The following is an 18119-nucleotide window of genomic DNA, read 5'->3' on the forward strand; positions in this document are numbered from 1 at the left end:
TAAGATCTGCAAATACAATCAGTGAATTTTATCGTCACATTTATAATTCATCTCGCAATTTATTTATTTTTAATTTACACATTATGAATACATTGATTCCAGTAGGTATATATTATTTTACACAAATTGCTATCTATATGTGCGAAGCGAAGGTATTACATTCTTGATATGACGCTTATAATAAATGTGACCAAATATAATACACATGGAAAACTTTGGAGGAAAACTTATTTTAAAGACACAGGTCGGCATTTACGAAATGAAAATGAAAAAAACACAACGTATAGTTAACAATAACCATCAAAGCCTCTTCGAAATCATTCCGATCAACGTAGATGTAAATATGGAAACTTCCTTTATTATATTACAATTATTTAAATGCGTTGAACCGGTTTATAATTTATTCAATCCGTTGATTGAAGGATATAAACACGCGCTGAATTTAATAGACCAGATGTCGATACGATAGTTATATATATATAATATCGTGATTGACTGCAAGGGTTTGTAATTTAAATAAATGGTTCGATCTCGATGACAGTCATCAAAATCGATCAAATTCCGGTAGAACATTTACAAAATTAACAACTGTCCGAAAAACTGTGAACCTTTTTGAACTAGATTAAGACCTAGGGTTTTCAAGCTACTTTCCAAATTGTTATTGTTTTCAGGGTTCATATACATATTTATAAGTAAGTTTCTTATTTTCTGCATAATTTAAAAAAGCCTGAACAGATTTTGATGTATATAGTATCGTTATAATCCATACAATATCCCGAATGGTAATGGCTATAACTTTTTCTTACTTTTTATTTCGATTCGTGGCAGGACAGTTGAGTTTTTTAATGATTGACGCCGAGTTAATTAGTGATTTAGCTAGAGTGAAGCTGTTATATTAGTAGACCTGTTATATAGTATAGTAATGCTAGACCAAACATTGTACCGAACAAGTTCAAGAGTCAGATTATTATTGTTTTTATAAATATCTGAAATAATAATGGCAATATACATTCTGAGGTCGTAACTAATTGCCCCTCACTAACACATACCTTAGCATTAGCGTCACTTGAATTTAAATTAAGGCACGCGAGATAAATCTTTAATAAAACACGTGTTTACATTCAAATCAGCGTGTAAAAGATACAAATATCACCTTGAAAATTATTAAATATAAATTTTCCTATATCGCAGTTAATTTGCATAACATTGTCATCTCCGTCTAGCGTAATAACTGTTTAAAGATGTCTGATAGTCAATATATCGATAAGGATAGCGAAATCATCGAGACAAGGTACTAAAAACGATTGCAGATAATAAAAGCAATATAATATAAGTCGAGCGATCGAGTTGTTGAACTATATCGTAATCATAAATGCATCTATAGATGTGTGATAAAATTTTATCAATATCTAATACCTGTTGTAACTTTTTCTCGCTTCAACTAACGTTACTAATACTGCATTTATACACAGAATATATATGGTGGTTACCATTAGTCATGCAATTTTTTTACAAAAACGCATCTTATCTTAAGCATCAGTTGATTGCACTCCCTCTAATCCCATTTTCCAGTGCACTTGAAGGGATGTAGAGCGTCATCTTTAATTCATCAACTTTTAATAGTTGTTAAATCTATCTTATAACTGCCATCCCGTCGTTATGAACTGGAGTCATTTAATATAAAAATAAATGGCAAGACCTAGCTTTTTAATTAATCTTTGCTTTTCATCGTACTTGAAAAATATAACCATCGAAATAATTAAAAAAACATATATCCAGAATTATCTTATATGTGTGCTTATCGCGTGGCACAAGTGTTGGTATTCAATATGGCGGACTGATGTGCCTTGTCGCAGGCCGTTTAGAATACATAATAAGATCCAATACCGATCATCCGCTTATGGAATCGCACCATAAGAAATATTTATGATTCTGTACGTACGGTGACTACTTAAGCCGTGATGGTTATTCGTTATTGCAATAGTTACGCTTCTCTGTAACAAACATGAACTTCTGACAAAAAAATTACGTGCCATGGAAAATGATATCGCATAAGACCATTGAGAAGAAATCTTAGTGGGTACATTCTTATCGAACAATTTCCCGAAGTGCGCGTTAGCCGCAGACACCCGTTATCATTAAACAAACCGCATATTATAAATTGTCTACGATGCTTCTGAACGAAGTCGTACTTATTTAATGCAAATATTTTAAACAAGCTCTTAAACTTTACACTTACATCCGCTGCAATATACAGAGTATTTATATATGCCTTATAATATTATATCTTATACTTAGCATAATATATATATAAATTAGGGTATCGTAGATCTTTGATTCTTCTTTACTGTTACTTGTTTGTTTAGTTCAAAAGCTGCGAGTACCTTTGAATAGTATTTAAATCCTCTGCCCATCGGCAATTTTCAATTCATACATTATAAATGCGTGTGCACGTACCTTTTAAAACGATTTCCATGTTCAGCGTTCTACCACCAGGGTCAAACGTGGCCATTTTAATATCCACAAAGCATTTTTTTTTTCAGTCATAATGAAAACGCCGAGATCTCAGCATTCAAAAGTATGAGCCTTGACCTAAAATACTATATTTTTTCCGTTGAAGGTCATTTAGCACATAAAGAATTTTAATTAAAACTTGATAAACTCAAGTTATATTAAATAATAACCTTTATATGTTCAGACGATATGCGAACGATAAACATGAATGAATGACCCATCTTATAGAACACTATGAATAACAAGTACGTATATACGAATAAATAAGAAAAATAAACTATGTCAGACATAAAGCAATGTTCAACTTTTGAAACGGCATATAAAATGACTTTTTCAGACAAGTCTCAGCTTACGATAATTTAAAATCAAATATATATATTATATATGGCTATATAATATATAGGCAAAGGCCTTACCTAAGGGAGTGAGAGGGTAGTGACTTCTCGTCTGTGTTCTTTTATGATAATTATGATTACACAAAAATAACTCCAATCTGATCATGAAACTCGTTTCGGGTCAGAGGATAAATATAAATTGTGAATTTATTGTAATTATAAGGAACCAATGATTCAGTATTTTCAAAACGTACTAAAATAAAAGGGTTGTAATAATATCCATAAGAGTATATGTCGACTTTACTGTTAGATCAATCGCTAAAATTAAAAAGACAAATTATGGAAGAATATTGCAAATTATAAAAGATTATGGCTATTTTAAATATACATTAGGGCTTAAGTACCAAACTCTGTCTCAAATGAGAATCAAGCAAAATAATATAACAGATTTAACTTTTCATAAACTAGCAATTGCAAAAGAACTTTATTCAGGTTAAACTCCATAAATACACAATCCAGAACCTGTCGTTGCAAGGTACGAGTTTTGTCTCTTACAAAACTGGATAGATCACACAAAAAAAACGATAAATTCAATGAGCAAAATTGTCTCTGTAAACAATAAAAGAAACGATTCCATCGCATCGCAATAACATAATACAGAATATACTTTATACAAGTAGTCTCATAGAAGCACTTTTGAATCGTCATGATATTATTGCATTACATTAAATATAAACCTATCACCGTATCGGTTTGTAGATTCACCCGAGAACCGGCAAGAAACTCGGGAGTTACTCTTTTCCTGTAATTAGTATAGATATTGTTAATTTCAAACAGTTAAATTCGTATGTATGCTGCATGAAATTGGGGATAGGGCTTTGTGCTGCCCCTGTGGGTAGATAGTACCCACTCAGCAGATGTTCTAGGGCTTAAGAAATGTTTAATATTTCTTATGACTGTGATGACCATCGTGGCCAACTAGCCCGTCTTACCAATATAAACATTAAAAAAATAATGAAAATCATAATATACGAATAGGAACTTCAAGCTTTTCTTAAATTAGTCTCATTAATCAATACTTTTAGCATGAGGATAAAAATTTGAAATACAAATTCAGTGCCTACAAAATTGTACCGTACACCTTTTAACACGTTTTATATTTGAATTAAATTTACGTAACCATCAAATTTAGTTCGTAAAAAAATCTTCAAAGTTCAACCAGTATTCAATTTAGTACGTATCTAATTACTTTGGTATAGATTAAAAACTTAGCAATTTTTTTATAATTCAAATGGTATTATCCAACTGATCTGATAACGTAGCCGGGATATAGATAATGGTATCTTTGTTGACAACTAAACATATTTCATACGCAACATTGACAATACATAATTTTATAAAAACTAATATATTCTCCTACTTCGTGCGGGTAATATTCATACAATGCGCCCCCTTGGATTTCTTCTCTCTAAAGTTGAAATTTCCAATTACCGTTTCTTAGTGATCGTTTACGTCGCGATAGGAGTAACAATGCTAAATTTCAAGTCATTCAGAACTATAGTTATGTCATAATCAGTGTTAATTCCCTCTTATAGAATAGTAAGATTATTAGTTGTAATTCAATCGCATTTATAAATTTAAAACGAAACACAACACAAGTATTTAAACGAATAGTTCGTTAAATTTTGACGTAATATTAATAATTATTTAAATATATTTTTTCATAACATATTGAAGCATATTTCATGTACTGATCGCAGCAGATTTTAAGCAAATGATTACTGGAACCGCACCGGCCACCTTTGCCATTTTCATCCACATGTAAAATCGTCGACAATTCATTTTAAATTACAGATTAATATTACCATCAAAAATCAAATTACATGACTATTTAAAATAATTATAATTCTGTGCCCCTTGAATTTTCGCAAAAGCACGATTGTCAATTCTAAAACTTTATACGTAGGTAATCTGAAGTTATTAATTTCCATAACGTCGTAAGGAATAGAAACCATATAACAATTCCGAAGTACAATTTACGTTGCAAATTTGAATTCGTAAATAAAAATGAAAACATGAAACACAACGTTCTATCCGGCCTAAGTTCGTTTCGACGAGCAAAACTTTTTGTAGGCATTCATTTAAAGAAACAAGATGTTTCCAAACTCGAAAAGAAACTGTATTTGACTCTTTTTATTTTTAATCAAATTTGGGAGAAGCCCTTCCGTTCAAAGGAGGCGTTCAGATTATTAAAAGTAAAAATATTCTTTCAATTGTCAAATGTTTATTGTATTTGGAAGATTTTTTACAAAAATCAATTAAAGTTTCTAACAATTAACTAAACTTTATACAGTCAAAACTAACTATGAAAATATTTAATAAGACATATTGAAAAAATAACTCTTTGAAATTAATACTTTATATAAAATATTAATATACTTTTTTCGTTTATTACAAATATTTCGATGCAATATCATAGACATTGCAAAAATATAAAGCATTGGTGTATAGTTTAAATTAAAAAAATACAAATAAAAATTCAAATAACTATTTTCATTGAATGCAATAATTATGTTAATACCATAACCGGTCCGACCACATAATAACAAAATAAATGCAATACAAACCGCGTAAACACAGACAAAACAGACTTACAAATCGAACGCTATGTTTATGTCACTAGCACACCCTCACATACAGTCTTCGAGAAGACCGTCGGAGAGCACAACACTTCAATCGAGCCAAAACGGTTTGGCTGTATGCAACAAACACAGCACTGCACAAACTATTCTTTCATCGAACACGTGTTCGATATTTAAATTTCGCCAGAATCGCTGCGAACGTGCAGTACGTCGAGGCCTCAATACTAGACTGCCGTGCCGCTGCCGGCGCACCGCAACGTACCAACGCGACGTACCGAATTCAACATCAACGTTGCCACGCCCATAATGTTTTGATTCTTGTACGCGTGCTACGAAATAACTTATTCTGATTAGATTTTCGGCTGACTTCGAGATGTGGATAATTCGTTTAGGGATAATTTCACATAGCCCTTCTGCAATTACCTCGGGCTAGCAATATTATCAAATCTAATAGTCTTCATTCGCTACCCGATCTCAAACTCGCAATATATAGACAGAACTTCAAACATTATAAAATAAAAATGAAGACCAGATTCTTCGCTGTAGATGCAGATGTTGAAACACTCTCCTATCCCATTATACATAAATAGTCAAAATAAACAATCCGGTAGCTAATCAGACTGCATTCCTCGTAATCCAATTGATCTCAAACGAGCCAACGTGTGCAATGTAAACAAACATGAGATTAAATCGTTGGTTTTTATTCGTCAGCCATCGTGTAAGCTCACTGAAATACGTATCAAGTGTATGTTTATAAATATTTAAACATTTCAATTCTCACGATATATTTTTTTTTTATTATTTCTTCGTATTCATAATTCATTTTAAAATAAAAATTAGATCTCACAGTAGACTATGCAGTATTTTATTGAAGTTAGCAACAAAAAATATTATCTGTAATTCCGTCGGAATATTCCAATGTATTCAGTGACGCCTTTGTGTTCCATAATCTACCGATTGCATATCAATTAATGCATTCATATTCATCTCTAGAGATGCAGGGAATTCATCTTTAAATTTTTGTTATGCTAATTTAAATCGTATATCAATCCATATTACTTTGATTAGATATCTGTCGTATTTTTCTATATTCAACAATATGGCAGAACCTTACCTTAACAAATATATAGGATAAACTCACCAGTAACTGGCCAATTAAGCCACCTGCGTAGTTTTAGTTAAAAATTTGTTCAGTTATATTATAGCATTGGCTAAGTTTTTTATACCTATGGATAACTGATATTCTGTTCTTTATGTAATGGGCATTGATATAGCAATAAAACTAATTTATTAAGATAATATTGTAGTCAAAAGAAAAATATACGCTTTTAGCTAGTAACTGGCCGGCAAAAAGCAGTAATTGGCCATCAAATTACCATTAACTGGCCATATGAGATTACAATTACTTTGGAACATTAGAAATCTAAAATAATCACAGGAATTTAAATATATATAAAACAAAAACATTAAAAAATACTTCAAATCGTAACTCTTACTAAACTAATATCCTACTAAGTGGCCATATGAGACCACAATAACTTTGGAAAGTTAAGTATTTTTGACAAAACGTCAAAATGAAATAGAAAATTTCCTTACCAATTTCGTAATTCGCAGCCGTTAAAGTTGAAACATGTCTGCCGACTGTCGAAAAATAACCGCTAATACTGTTTCCAGTATCTATAAGGATTTTTTTTTAAACTAAGATGATAGCTAGATAACTAAGTGATTCCGTAAACTCCTCAGAGGTGTCTTCGTATAATACAATTCTTATTATTTTGAAATGAAGTTATGAGTGGCCAATTACTGAAAGCGGCCAGTTATACCTGTTTTTACCCTATATAATAAAAATTTATGAAACGATCAGTTTGAGTATGTTTCTACTTCAACATAATAACATTACACACATTGAAGTATATCAAGGTGTGCGTTCTCTTCACATGACAAATAAAATATATCACATCTATAAATCAGACGAAACGTTATGAAAGCGTCTAAGTGATTGGTCGAACTGTCTGTGTTTACACGTGTACGTGTAGTAAATTCTTACTAAATCATAAAACATATCAAGGAAAACCCATTCATCGATCTCGTTCAGTATTCGCGTTAATATTTTTTAATTTTAAAACAGAAAATCACATTGAAATAAAATTACATTATTTCTCATAACGTACTGTAAATATTGAAAAGTAAATAATTAATTAATTGTTTCTTCATTTTCCAGAAAAAACAAGAACCAACCTGAAGCCAGTTAAAAAAAAATGTACAAAACATCCCTTTGAGCAATAAACAGCACCATTTCAACTTTTCTTTTTCCGTCTGGCATAAAAGGGGCAAAAAATGGAAAAAAATACTCTCATAAATTATGTTGGCTGACTTACTCAGCAGTCGGACATGTATTATCTAGCGGTGGAGTTGAATTTTTCTCTTACCAACGTTGAATTTTTAGAATCGTAAATATTTTAAACTACTACGTTTAAACTGAATGTATACGGTCGAATACCAAGACCAAGGAATCCAGAATACCGAGAAGACAAATAACAAACCTTCAAATTTAAATTGTAGTGCTGCATGGTAATAAAAATATGCACACACGATAACAAAACGATACACCAAACGCACCCTACTACATTTAGTTGGAGATACAAATATAAATACATAAAAAATTTCAAAAAACTGTTTAGTTCCAGAGCTTTTCACCCAAACGGTGTAATCTTATTGCTAGCCTTAAGTCGTCGGTAACAGGGCTTTATCGTTAGCATGATAATACTTATCTTGGTAAATTTACAAAGAATACTTGTAATAACAAAACGGATTAAGTATCTAATAACAAAAATAATAAAAAGTCCAAATCCAAAGGTAGCTCGAACCCTTAAACACGTCGTTTTATACACACATTAACGACCTTTAGCCTTAATAAATTAAATTAAATCTAATTAGAAAACTTCTGCATCTTAACGAATACCTAGCAAGTTATGTTTATTTTAAATTGTCACCGAATACATCAAATGCATTATCCAGTTAGAGCACTCATAACCTCTTCACAGTCATGTCACAGAGTAAACACAAGGCAATCATGGGTCATGAAAGATATCATTAATGAAAACAGTTCTCGAAATTAAAACAAAGTAAAATTATAACATCAACTGAAGTTATATATAACCGCTGTCAGACACAATGCACTCGAGCGCCAACAATATACATACATTGAAATTTTAACTGACGTTTAGAACCGACTATTTTGATCCGTAACAAGTATGCGATAGCTTCGTGTTTTGTGCATATTTTAATTATACGATATAAATTTATCAATTAATATGTAAATTGTTTCAAGTAATTCATTCTTTATTTATTTTTTATCGATAAAGCAGTTGAGTATATAAACCACCTGACGACACTCAGTACATTTAGTTTATAGGAATAACTAATTCGTGGCAAATTCAACACGTTCCTTTACTCGGTGTGCAATTTATACACTTTGATTGACAAGGTCAATTTATTTTAATAAAAACAATACCAAGAGCTCAGAGAAAATGTGTACTTACTAATTTATCATCTGTGAACATAATAATTTTATAACAACCTTTTAATAACAAAAAAAAAAACCTTTATTTACTCTATTATACATAGAAACATAGGCGGCAGTTTTTACATTTTCTGGTATACTTTGCCTTATAAATAAATCTATTCAAACGAAAAAGAACAGTTGGTAATAAGCATGTCTTAAATATACTGTATAATATGATGTTATATATAATACAAGTTTATGCCGGCGACTTCGTCCGCGTGTTATTGTTAGGGTTTAAGGTAAAAAAAAATCATCAATTTTTATTCTGTGGTTTCGTAACAGAGTTAATTTCTCATTTATTATATTGATATAGAAGAATCTGTTTATTGAACCCATGTAGCTTAGTAGGTATAAATAAACTAAAAAAAAATCTCAAATTTAATAACAGCTCTAATTACTAAAGTGCACACACGCAAATAGAATTTTACCGATAAAATCTATAGAATCAATCACTCAGCTGTACTCCAGTCGGATATTTTATAATATTAAATGCATCCATTGAAAACGGTACGATTATTTATTGTGACACGCGTGTTAATTTAATAAATTAATTACACACTTAATATATAATTTAAGTACCAATCTGAGTAAAAACGTATTCATTTATTTAAAAAAAAAAAAGTATATTATAAAGAAAAGGAAAAACTTAAGCTGACACTACGATTAACGATGGTTTCCGTATTGTAATAATTGATAAAATAGAAAAAAAAAATACCTAGTTAATTATATATTAACTGTAATTTATACATATTGCCTTTTTGGATGAAATAAAATACGTTTTTATCAGAATGTTCAATATCAGTAAAGTTGGACACTTCTTTGAATATATAATAAGAATTACGATATTCATTCATTAATAAAGACTTACAGACCTCGACGTTCGATTTTTTTTTTTTTTTTGGCTTCATGATGTGGTCGCCGTCGCACCTGAGCGTCAGCAATACCAGTAGTACAGTCACACTGACTAAGCAAACGTCGATAGCTTATAAAAAAGCGTATAAACTCCGTGACATACCTTAAAACGACATAGGAAACAGTCCCAATAGTCACAATCAAGTAGTCGCATCACTCACATCCCCAAGCAATCCACTGAATCAGCAATCAACTAATAAAAAATCCGCGTACCAATTCCAACGGGCGTCGAACCGAACTATTGCCGAGGGTTCGCTAATTGGTAGTCGGATTCGCGCCGCGGGTAAACGTCTGCATCCTTTGCCCTGTTTGACTAACCGGTCAATATCAATTTAGTCATTACGATAAAAAAAGAAATACCGTTTCGTAAGCAACGGTTCGATTTGGGTGATTATGTTGCATTATTGAAGACAGAAGTCACGTATGGAAGCAATTAAATCTTGTTATTTTATTTTGTTGGGATCTCCAACGATACATACCACAAAGTTACAATAAGAACTGTACAAATATGTACACTATGGGCACTGTACAGCACCTTATATAAATAACAAAGTGAGTGCTTATATTAAAAACGAAAAACTTCAAAAACTACTTTTTAATTATTTTTGTTTTTTTTTTTTAATTGACAATATTATTATTATATAGATTTGATTTTGATTGGGTTTCAACCCATGTTTAAAGAAAAATTGTTGATTTTTCAGTAGAAGATATAAAATATATCACTTTGAAATTTAAACCAACAGCAATTTAACTGTAAACATAAAATCTTCTTAAAAGAGTACATTAAAGATCAGTCAGATCAGTTTAAAAATATATTAAATAAAAGCAATAAACACTAAATATTAAAAACGCAAAACATAAATAATTAAAATATAAGTTCACAGTTATACTACCACAAAAAAATGTCTTAAGACACTATTAATTCAATTATATATCAACCTTCACTCCAAATGTGTTTCATTATCGTGATTCTCTTTGTTTCACTAAACAAAAACAAAGTCATTGTGACATATTATAAGTCAGGTTCAGGTAACAGTATGTTATCTTTAACGAAAACACACGCAACCCGTCTTCACAGCAAGAGGATCGATGCTAATCCAGTGTCTAACTAGGATTTTCTCGTAATTATGATGTCCTTTACATATTCAATTTAATAATCCCTATTTCAAAGCGATCAAAACTGTGAAGGTAATTGAATAACATTATACAATTAGAAAGAGCTGGTTTGAGAGGATTTTAGAGGAGCAAGGGTTAGTCAATTAATTTAAATAATAAATATAATATAATTTTAAAGGTCGTAAAGTTATTTGCAGGTCAATTATTATTCAGTACGGACGTTATTCGAACGCCAAACAGCAATACTTTGCAGGGCTGTGTTCAACAAGTACAATAAAATTATAATCACTTATATTGTGGTTATAAACAGATTGACGTTTTAAGAAATGGCTTCTATTTTTACGGTACCCGAGTGTATGTATCGATAATTTACGGTCAGAATAAAATTTATTTAGTACAATAAATGACACAATAAAGAGGGCTTAAGGCAGTAAGTATTGCTGCTAAACGCAGATTCAAATTCATAGTCGAAATTCGTGACGGGTTCACGTTTCAAAAGTTCTTCCGTCTAACCAGCGATATAACTAACATTTTCCATTATAACCATCTCGATATCACCGTTCAAGAGTAGCGTCCGATCGTACATCCTCAATCGACCACAGTTGCGCTAGTGAATAATTGGGACTGTCCGGCGATTGGCCTTGACAAACTTGTTTACAGATATTTACAAACTAAAACAAGCTAAAAAGGGAAAAATATTACATTCATATAATAAGATAAACGTATTAATAACTTGACCTGTCGTAATTAACATTCTGATGTGTCTGATGATCTAAATTCCATTTGTAAATCCTCTTTTTGACGTAGTTTGTTGCAGAAAAGTCTCCAAATTAATAATAAACAGACTTAAGTAACAGCTAAAACAGTGTACTCATTTAGTCAGTCTTTATTGTACTCCAATCAACAAAACACATATAAACGTGAGAGTGTCATATGATTAATGGTCTGACAAAGTAGCATCAGATGCAGGATGCTATGATTCCCATTAATTTTCAACATAAAATTTAATTTAATTTAAAATTATAAGACAAGATGCAGTATTACATCCTCGCCAATTTTTGCTTTATAAAATCATCAAATATTTTCATCAGAATTTTAACCGTAACATTAGTTATCTTTGAGACAAAAGTGCATCAGACAGTTTGCAACTCTTTCTCGTATTGAGATTCTGGTCACAAGCAACGTTTCAAATAAGAATTTGTCTGGCAACTATAAACGACCGATTTGAATAAAACATCAAAATGTGATAAGAATGAAATCTACGTTTATATGAATTCCCTTTTAAAATGTATCTTTGACGAAATCTATATTTCATTCAAACATCTTATATTCTTGTTTGGTAAAATGAATCTGAATTTTTATCTAAAAATAATTTCTTTACTTGAGCGTCGTTGGAATGTCCAAGAAGAACCTTCCAGGCGATTTATCAAACAAATTGTAAATCAAAATCTGATTAAAAGAAAACAATAATCTAGTGGATTTCCGAAAGAATAGATTTCCTACATGTTATCGATTATAACTCTTTTAATAAAACTATCTAGATAACGTCTGGATCTATAAATAACAGCTACTTCTATAAGACACAGTAGAACTAATTTAAGTCTAACATAATCACAAACCTATGTAAATATGAACAGAACCTGAATCGAAATGAACAAGGCAGCTAAACTCAAAGTTAATTCAGTTCTGATAAGTGAGCTAGTGTAATGAAAAAAAAATGGCACAACAATTTATGTTCTATAACACTGTTCTAAAAATGCAGTACTTGGTTTTTTATTAAAAATAGCTAGCTAGCTAGTTCTTTCTTTACATTTAATTTAATATACGACGAAAGCTTGTAAATTTCTAGACATCCTAACGTAAATATATTTATCTAGACGAAAAATACGATACGTTGGCTTGACACAGCTATTCCTATTGCCCATACCTCGCTCTTTGAATTTCAGCTTACCATTTTCATTACTATCAAGCCAAAGATCAATGACATACTATTGAAGCTATTGCAATTTGATTTTAAAATTTTCAGAGGACCTAAAAAATCTATATCACATACATACCTTTTATAAGATTTCGAAATACAAATTATTTATTTTAGTACATTTTATCTTACGAAACGGACGCGTAAATATTATTTTGCAATAAAAAAATACATTTACTGATTTGTAATTAACATAAGTATAATTATTTTATTACATAATGTGATCATAGTTTATGTTACTTCGCATCAATCTAGCTTCAAGGTTAAGACAGGAGTGCAATCTAAGAATAGACAAGGGGGTCAGAATTGAAAGACCATTACAGGTACTGACACTACGTTAACAGCATCCGTCTTGATACTCGCCTGAGCGTTCTTGATATTTGCAATGTGAATAATTATAGATGATGAACTCAATTCATGTTTCCTTTTATAATTACTACGTTTGGGTTTTCATCTGTACTTTGTCTTTTCGGTAAAATTGTAAGACAAAATTTCTTGAAACCGTTAAAAACAATCACATTTGTCTGTGTCATGAATTTCAAATAAAAATTAATACGACACTCGAAATATGTAATCAACGTCCTAAAATATTTGAAGATTACAAGACAGAACCGTTCGTCGAAACTACCTTAATTATTTATTGGTAGAATAACTTATAATCGACATCAAAAGGGCAGACCAATATGAAATCAGAATTGCTCCACTCGAATTATGAATAGGAAACTACTGCATATTCCCGTCTCATTCAATTAAAATGTCAGTTCAATGAACTCAAAAAGCTAGGATCGATCCTGATCACAGGAACTATTTTAGAACAATATTACGATGGCATGTTACTAAGATTTGACATAATTTTTATATTCAGGAAAAATATGATTCAATTGCGACACAGCTTCTTAAGATCTCTCTATTTCAACCATCCAAGAATATTTCCTGTACATACATTTTAGTTGAGGAGTTTTATATTCATATACCTAACAATTCAAATGTCTTGGTGTTTTTTATTAAAATTTTATTGAACATTTTATTGATTTGTAGATGTATCCTAACTTCACATTTATTCTACACGATTAAGACACATTCAATGTAAACAGAAATTTTTGTATTGATTTTTTTTTTTATTATTATCATCATTTACAATATCATACAGCAAAACAATAAGAGGCCCAGCATTGTCATGTCACCTTGACACAATCTTCGACTCTACTCCCGCGCAATCATCCAATTGGCGGTAAGGGACAAAATGGCCGCCTGCGTTGACAGTTGCGTTTAGTAATTGATGCAAGCAGATATTTCGCGCCTTTATGTAATTTGATGTTGAAATGGACTCGATAAATAACAAATTTAAAATTTGGCAAAAAAATATTGATACCATATATTTATTACTTGCGATTAATTCGCTATATATGTATACAAAAAAAACCGCACTCTCCGCGCCACTTCTTGTTCGAAGTGTGCAAACGCTCAAAACGGACATTTTATGAATGTTTAAAATGTCTTTTATTTATTATCCGTACTAAAACATAGCTATCTTTAGTATTATAGATACGAAAAATCAACACAAATATACCTATTAATATAATTTTTAAAGCTAAAAGAAAGTCATTGTGTAATAAATGGAGATATAACAACATATAAAACAACGTTATGTCAACTTACAAGATAGTCAAGGAAACTGGTAAACATTCGTATCACCGAACAATAAATATTACATTTGTACATTAGATAAAAATGAATCAATAACAGTGTACAGTCTAGTACTTGGCTTCGCTTAGAGCGCCATCTATTATTCAATAGCGGAACTATTTCGAAACGCCAGGCGGAATAAAGTTACAGCACATAGGTTCGCGTCGAAGTATAAACAATTTACGTTTATGATCGTTGGGGGCGCGGTTGCATTAGGAAATTGGTCGAGTGGAATGAAATCTAACTTAAACATAAAATCACAAATACATTGTAAAAGAAAAAACAAGACAATACAATTTCCCATCATTTTAGTATATGGAAACAATACTTTTAACTATTACTATCTGGAAGAAACAAAAATATATTAACGACTTTTAAAGATGCGTCTTCGTTATTTTTCTTGAAACGTTTCAAAAACAAAACTTTTAAGACAACTTTTATGAGTTCTGTTGCCAGTTAGTCTAGTAAATAAATAAACTGAAGAAGCTGGGAACAACTCACCAATGTATAAGTCCGAGCGTAAATGAAAAAATTTCAAGTAAATAATTTACTTATTTGTACGTTAGTACGTACAAATAATTATTATTATTAGAATTAATCATTCAAAAAACATTTTATAAAACATAACTTACAAATCCGATAGGCTAAAATTTACCATGAGGTTCTCTTGGGGTAATGTATTTGGACCCATTTTCTAATCAATGCATAATGACGGCAAAAAATAAAATTAATATATTTATTATGACAAAATTTAACTTTAAACATATTTTATATCGTACAATAATTCTCAATGCGTCCGAACGCGAAACGCAGAGAGAACAATACAGACACGTTACTATATCCAATTTCACAGTCGAATGCAAAACATGCGCTTGCGATCGCATCGGCTGATAAAACGTTTGCTATTACGGCACACGACACCCAATAACGTGATGAATGAACAGATCATTCACCCTTGAGTTCAAATTAATGAAATATACTAAATAATATATAATAATAACTATAGTGTAATTCTACTTTTGATATTTACAACGTTGAATGATATTGTTCGCATAAGATATATGTTTCGAACTTCGCAAAAATAATTGAAATAAATTTAAAACAATATGAAATAACAACGCAACTATTAATTGGACGCGTAGAACCATAAAATGCGTACACGCACATTCTAGTAACACACCTATTCATTATGAATAGTGTTATTTATCTTTGCCAGTAATAAGTGAAACAGAAGTGAAACGAATTACATATTGAGCAATGTGGACGAAACCACTCAGTAAGTCCGCACCTGTGTAATTTTCAAATTCTAAGGACCAAATGACATTCCGCTAGACTATCAAACGGTGCGCGGGCGCCGGTGAGGTGACGTCACCGCGGAAGCTAAGGACGTGTTCGGAGGTGACTAACCCGTCTATTGTCCAAGTCGTCCTTTCTACGTATCTTATCACTGATGATATAGTTAAAATATTTCTTGTTAAATACTTTTCGTTATTTTATCAATTTTGCTAGTGATTTCGTATAGACAACGTTCAAATCTGTTACAATATTTGGTACATATTCTGAAACTATATGGCATGAGACTTTCAAAGTAACTGTCGATTGTGTGATTACTTTACGAACTTAAAACAATAACAAGAGCTATATTACATCGATTGCGGATCGTAGCAAGTAAATTCTCAGACAAATTGATCTGTTCCAAGACTAGCATGAATAGTAAAACGTACCGACCGACTCAGTTCACAATAAACTAGAACATAATGACGTTAACGTGACTACAACTCAAATGTCAACGCATTTATACGTTTGTAACAATAAGAAAACACCTAGACCTACTAATGCTGGCAATCGAAACCGTAACTACATAGACATGTATGAATATTTATAACACCGGAAGACCGATGACATTGGTGTAGCGTTCACTATACTTGCATGCGAGTTGGCTGGTTGCCATATGTTAAAACTGTTTTACCGCAGACGAGAACCCGAGAGGGATTTAGTACAATAGAAATATGTAAAAGATAGAACTTTTGGCGATCTCAAATTAACTCCATCTTACTACATAACGGTAAATGGTTTACATAGCAACGACGAAAAGTGTATATGAATATTGGAACATTAGTCGATTTGACACTTAATTTTTATAAAAATATTTCCATCTCTCTTATTCTTGAGCATTTAAGCGAAAGTTGATAAAGACAAAACATTAAGTAACTAAAAGCTTTGTCAGCTGACTCTATTCACTGATAATTTAGTATCTCTGATCAGTTAAACATCATACAATATTGTGTATAATAAAGAACATGTTATTAATAATAATTATAAGATGGTACGTATATTGTCAAATTTTTTAGATATTCCTTCAGAAGATTAATTTCGACATATAATTATCATCGGCATGGAGACCGAAAATCCAATACCCAAGCATATTTAAGAATCCAACGTAATCAATTACATTTTTAATCTGAAGGAACGCAAAAATCATCTAAAAAAATAAATCATAAGAAACGTTTATTAATCTAAAACCTAAAGCAACGAAATCGCAAACAGAAAAAGTCATACGTACATTTATTTTAATTCAGCTATCTATTTGATTATAGCTTTAAAGGTAAAACAATCCATAAGTTTATGAAACATAACATAAAAGATGAAAGGAAATCAAAAGCAAATGATAGTGAAACCTTATTTGTCACAGTCCACTTGTCACGAATGACAAAATCGCTTTCCTATGGAAACTGCACCATGACCCATGCATTCAGAGAAAGTCAGCTGAAGTCATTGTGATTAGATTTGTTGTTAGCATAAAACTTCTATTTCATATGAAAAAAATCTCTCAATTATTATAAATTTTAAGAGCGTAGTTTGTAAGCGTGGAAATTTATTTTAGAAAACACACACAGGTACCTTCCAATAATACAGTTGCATTGTGCAGTGTATCGTACGCATCCTCGGAGACAATTAGTTGCTTGTTTTCGGTGCAACGAATAAATTAAATTTTCATTGCGCGTTCATAATGTAGGATTTATAAAAATACATTTAATTACGAGTAATGTTTTAGCTATAAAGTTGTCACCCGCAAACATAATTATAAATTATTTGTTACCATAGGGTGCGGTCGAAGTGCATTTTTATTGATTCTACTGCTCTCCTCTAACTAAATAATTATTATTTTCTGGATATTTTAAGGTTGGTAGGTATACCGGCGGAAACACACATTAAATAATCACTTACTTAAATTTTATAAATAAAAACAATGGAGGTAAATATTAATCAGTTTTTTTTAATTAACTAAAGACATAAATCTTCTTGGTTAAACAAGTCAATTAAAATTATTTTATATTACACAAAAATCAGGGGGGCGGGCCGTTGACGGT

The 18119-nt window shown here is 31.1% G+C and overlaps 1 protein-coding gene across 3 annotated transcripts in view; it reads right to left on the reverse strand.

Moving 5' to 3' along the window:
- The window catches only part of LOC113392040 (serine/threonine-protein kinase MARK2-like), a 169193-nt gene that overhangs the window by 128745 nt on the left and 22329 nt on the right, over nucleotides 1-18119 (reverse strand). For 2 of the 3 annotated variants that reach the window (XM_064219326.1, XM_064219325.1), the window contains exon 1: nucleotides 5505-5727. The exons of the other annotated variant lie outside the window; for it this stretch is intronic. The gene's annotated coding sequence lies outside the window, so the exon portion shown is untranslated. Of the gene's footprint in view, nucleotides 1-5504; nucleotides 5728-18119 lie in introns of those variants that run through there. 3 annotated transcript variants of the gene reach the window in all.

The sequence above is a fragment of the Vanessa tameamea genome, chromosome 27 (genome assembly GCF_037043105.1).
Source record: "Vanessa tameamea isolate UH-Manoa-2023 chromosome 27, ilVanTame1 primary haplotype, whole genome shotgun sequence".
NCBI classification, from domain to species: Eukaryota; Metazoa; Arthropoda; class Insecta; order Lepidoptera; family Nymphalidae; genus Vanessa; species Vanessa tameamea.